The sequence below is a fragment of the Petaurus breviceps genome, unplaced genomic scaffold (genome assembly GCF_028583685.1).
Source record: "Petaurus breviceps papuanus isolate PSGF00001 unplaced genomic scaffold, PetGlider_PUasm1.0 185, whole genome shotgun sequence".
NCBI lineage: Eukaryota > Metazoa > Chordata > Mammalia > Diprotodontia > Petauridae > Petaurus > Petaurus breviceps.
Window position 1 is genome coordinate 22649210 of NW_027185797.1, and position 5048 is coordinate 22654257.

A 5048-nucleotide genomic window follows, 5' to 3' on the forward strand; every position below is an offset into this window, starting at 1 on the left:
GATAGATAGATAGATAGATAGATAGATAGATAGATAGATAGATAGATGGATAGATAGATAGATAGATAGATAGATAGATGGATAGATGGATAGATAGATGGATAAGATAGATTAGATAGATAGATAGACAGATAAATAGATAGATAGATGGAACATGTAGTAAGCACTTACTATGTGCCACTTACTATTCTAAGCGCTGAGTATATAAATAAAGGTAAAAAAAACACTCCCTTGGCCCTCAAAGGGCTCATAGGCTAACAGGGAAACAACATATAAGAGGGAGCTAGAAGGCAAGGGAGGAGGGGAGCTGGGGGGAGGTACCTCCATGAGTCCAAAGAATCAGGAGTGAAGCTAGAAGGGAGTAGAAGTGACTATGGATGGCCTGAGTCCTTCTTGAGATAGTGGTCCCAACAAGCAACTCAACAGTCAGAAGAGCGACCACAGGGATAAAGGCATCTTCAGGGTAAAAGGGTAATTGCCACAGAGGTAGAAAGGTCCTGAGAGTCAGGAGTAAAGTTGGATGAAATCCAAATTCATTCATGCTTTCCACAGTCTGGTACCACCCTCCTTTCTTTCCTTATCTAATTTGTATTATTCTCCTCCTGCCCAGTTCTGGCCAAACTGGTCTGTTCTGAATCTCCCAAACATGACTTGTTGCTTTCTCACTTCTTTTCCTTTGATACTATTCCCTATGCCCAGATAGCCATCCTTCCTCATCTTTGTCCATTGAATTCCTATCTATTCTTCAATGTTTGACTCTGATTCCACCTTTTCAGTGAAAATTATTCCAATTCATCCTGTCAGCAATAATCATTTTTCCTTATTGACCTCACATAGAGGTCAATAGATTCTCTAATAGATTTATGTAATATTTGTACTCTATTATTGTATGTGTACATCCTCTAGGGAGATTATAAGCTCTATGATGGCAGAGAACATATATTTTCCAAGATTTGTATTTCCCATAGTTCCTGCTGAACTCAACTTTGTTTCTTGGCATGGTAGCTAGCACTATGTTTTGAACCATGTAAATCAACATTTTCCCTTGTTCCACTAAAGGGAGTTTAAAGTAACATTTTCCTCCAATATATTGACAAATAATAGTTCATAATTAGAAAATGGTGAAGTCAACCAGAGAATTGATTTTGCATGATAATAAAAGCATATATTGCATAGTACTTGGGGGAGAGGGGAAGCCCAGACCTATGCTTTCATTGGGATTTCACTTTATTCCCCACTCTGATGATTAAACTGCCTCACCAATATAGATCTGTAACAGCTCTCCAATTTATAGCCTTATTTCCTGGGTCACTGATAAGTTAAGTGATTTGTCCAAGATAATACAGTCAATGTGTGTCAGAGGCTGCATTTGAACCCAGACCTTTCTGACTAAGTCAGTTCACTATCTGCCTCACCCTACCTGTCTATAGTCCTTCAAGATTCACAAAGCATTCTCCTTACAGAAATTCCATGAAGCTAAAAGAAGAAAGGCATATGCATAGAGAAAGGAATGGAATAAGTGAAAAAATAATTTGGCGTCAATCCCAAAAGAAATACCCTCTTTTTTCCCTTTACTATGATGATTTCCAACATTTTCTGCTATGAGGGCCCCTTTACAAAGTCAAAAAACTGCTGATGCCCCCACATGATAAGGTTATTTGTTGATTAAGAAAATGCACAGTGACAAAAAGCTCCTATGAATTCAATGCCACTTTTCCTTAAATTTGTATTTTATTCATTGCAATCTACCTACATTAAAGAATAGTTAATATATTGTGTACACATTCTAGCTGGGCTGTATACCTATTTAGGCCCTTTATATTGAGTCAGTTTATGAGAGTACCCAGAGCTATTCTGCAGCTTTCCTGGAAAGAAGGTCTAGTTGAAGTGTTGAAAGCCTCCTTCCTAGATCTGTCTCCATTATTAGCTGTTTGAATTTCCATGCGACAAATGCAGAGAATCCACTTTCACAAATGGCTCTGTGGGGCACCCTCATGTGTGTTTGACTCACATGGGTTCCAAACCACTGGTTTCCAGCATTTACCTCCCTCAGGGGTTTTCTTCCAAGCAAAGTCTGAATGTGGCTTGAATACTCATTGGATCACACTTTTGCTCAAATTCCCAGCCAGTCCCATTATGGAAGACTACTCCATCCTGTAACAAAGCCAGACAAGAGTCATCACTGAGTAGGCCAAGTTTCCCTTTCTTCCAATGGGGAGGGCTCTCTGACCACCCTCTCTCATAGAACAGCAGGAGAAAAATGCTTAGAGAATCTTCAAATGCTACAGAAATGTAAGTTAATAATAACACCAATAATAATATCAGCATCACCTTCTTACAAAACTAATTCTCTGGTTGGCATCTTAGCATTATTCTAAGAACGAGTATTTTGCAACATAATGGAAGAAATTGTTGCTATGAACTCTTCTTAGTAGAAAATGGGGAAATGTCAGTTCAATTCAACAACATGTATTGAAATACCTACAGGGTGCATATTACAGATGAAGAATTGCACAGGAGAAGCTGAATAAAAGATGTCATTAGAGAAATGGATGACAGGAGAGATAGGGAGATAGATGGAGAGAGTGATAGACAAAGTGACAGACTAGCTAGCTTAGATAGACAGACAACAGACAAACAGAGCATTTATTAAGTACCTACTATGAGGGAGGCAATATTCAAAGTTCTGAGGATACAAAACAAGCAAGCAACAACATTCCTATTCGCAAAAAACTTTGATTCTAAGGGGGAAGAGAACTTATTAGGAGGAACAGGAAGAAGGGGGTGGACATGGTATGAATATGGCCAAGAAATGGTGTGGACACCTAGTTCTAGGCAACATAAGGTGAAAGTTCACCTGTCAGCTGGGGGCTTCAGTGGTGCAGTCCAAGGAAGGGGAAAAGGAGAAAAAATGATGAGCTAAGTATAATTGATATGGTAAAGAGATGTTTGGGAAGAGACAAAGCCAAAGAAAGATAGCCTGGTCACAGACCAAAAGCAAGAGATGATGGATGGATAGTCCAGGTGAGCCACTGGAAGTCACATAATAATAAGAGATCTGAATGGGGGCTCCAAGGATATTGCTGTATCCCTTAAGGAAGATGTAGAACAAGACATGGAAAAATCACAGAGGCTGGTCAGGCATGAATGAGTTGTGATCTGCATCATTGGAAGGAGAACCTACTTCGATGTGGTCACAAGCACTTAAAGCATTAAAATAATCAAGAAAACAAAATGAGATCCCTAGAATATTGGAGGATATCACACCCAGAGGATTTATGAGAGGAAAAGAGTCACATTGAATAGGAAGGCATGGGTGGGTTAGAATCCATCCTGTTGAAAAGGAGTACCTGTATCAAGGGATGGAGAATCCATTATCTCACTGTAAAACTTGAATTTGAACATGGCCATGTTTTATACTCATGAAGACAATTCATTTTCGTATGTGACTATGTATACATGATAGTATGTATTACCTATGTATGTATGTATGCATATATGTATTTATGTACTTGTGATTTCATTTGAATAAAGAACTCCTGGATAAAAACCTCCCTCCACTAATACCACTTTCTCTGCAAATTTTCATCTTAGAGGGCTTCCTGGGGCATCAAGAGCTTCAGTAACTTCCCCAGAGTCATTTAGTTGGTATGTATCAAAGGAAGATTTAACCCAGGTCTTTCTAAATATCATAGTACTAACTACACCATGCTGCCTCTCTGTTAGGTATATACATAGGCTACAGTAAAATCCAGTTGAGTATACACACACACATGCATAATAAAAAGTTTAATCAAATGTACTTGAATCATAAAAAAACAATTCAATATGACACTTAAATAGATTGTTTTTATGATTAAAGCTTCAGATTTCACTTATATGCATAATTCATAAGCCAAACCAGAGGTTTTATTACTTGATATTTACTACTTGATACAGATAATCATGACTTAGTAGTAGATAAGTGTTAAGAGCATTCTTTGAAGTTAAAGTGACTTACCCAAGGCCACATACATCATCTTGGAGATGGGATTCAAACCCCTGGTTTCCTGATTCAAACAAGTTCAACATGCTATCTTCTTGAGGTGTCAGATTCATTCAAGGGCATGTAATACTCCTAAGTGGATCAGAAAAACATTAAAATGTAATTGGTAAATGTTTAACAAAATAAATAAAAATTCAATACAACATAGATAATGTTAATTTGTGGTTTTCTAAGTCAATAAACAGCCAGCAGGGTCTGTTTCTATTTGAGTTTGAAATTACTGCTTTACATCAGTATATGATGAGATATATACTTCATGTATATGAGAGATGCTGATTAAGCATGGTGTCATGGATTGTGTTCTGGGCTAGGAGTCAGGAAATTCCCTAAGGCTTATCTATGGTTATGAGTTCAATATATCTTTTAACTATGTATGTATACATATGTAGAATATATATTTTATTGTCTATATACTTTAGATATATACATATGTGTGTATATGTAATATCATAAGCAATAGAACTTAAAATCTAGCATATTTTTCCAAAAGTTCTTAATAGGATGACATTGAATTCTTATAGAATCTCTATGATTTGGGGCATGTTGGGAAAGGTAGAAGGAAATACATCACTGTTTTCATTATATACATTGGGCAATGAGGCATGGGAAAGCTCAAAGACCCATCCAAGAAACAGACAATGGAACTGATAATAAAGAATCCAAACTACATGATTGTTTCAATAGATGTAGAAAAATCCTTTGACAAAATGTAACACTCACTTATCCTCAAAATTAAAAGTCTACAAGGTATAGGCATAGACACCATGCCATAGAAGACTCTTTTCTTTTTTTAATGATTAATAAGAATCTATCTAAAACCAAAATCAAGCATTTTGGCAATGGGGGGGGAAATGAGCTGTTTTACTAATAAATATAGGAGTAGAATAAGGATGCCCCTTTTCCCAAGTGTTATTTGATCAATTTCTTGAACTGCCAGCAATAGCAACAACAGAGAGACAGAGAGAGAGACAGAGAGAGAGAGACAGAGAGAGAGAGAGAGAGA

General features: G+C 37.1%; 1 long non-coding RNA gene across 1 annotated transcript in view; it reads right to left on the reverse strand.

The window, feature by feature from the left end:
* Positions 1-5048, reverse strand: part of LOC138161477 (uncharacterized) — a 117844-nt gene that overhangs the window by 7003 nt on the left and 105793 nt on the right. Inside the window, exons 2-3 of the long non-coding RNA XR_011168379.1 lie at positions 4001-4117; positions 2045-2154 (exon numbers count right to left, since the gene is read on the reverse strand). This is a non-coding gene — a long non-coding RNA (uncharacterized lncRNA). The remainder of the gene's footprint in view (positions 1-2044; positions 2155-4000; positions 4118-5048) is intronic.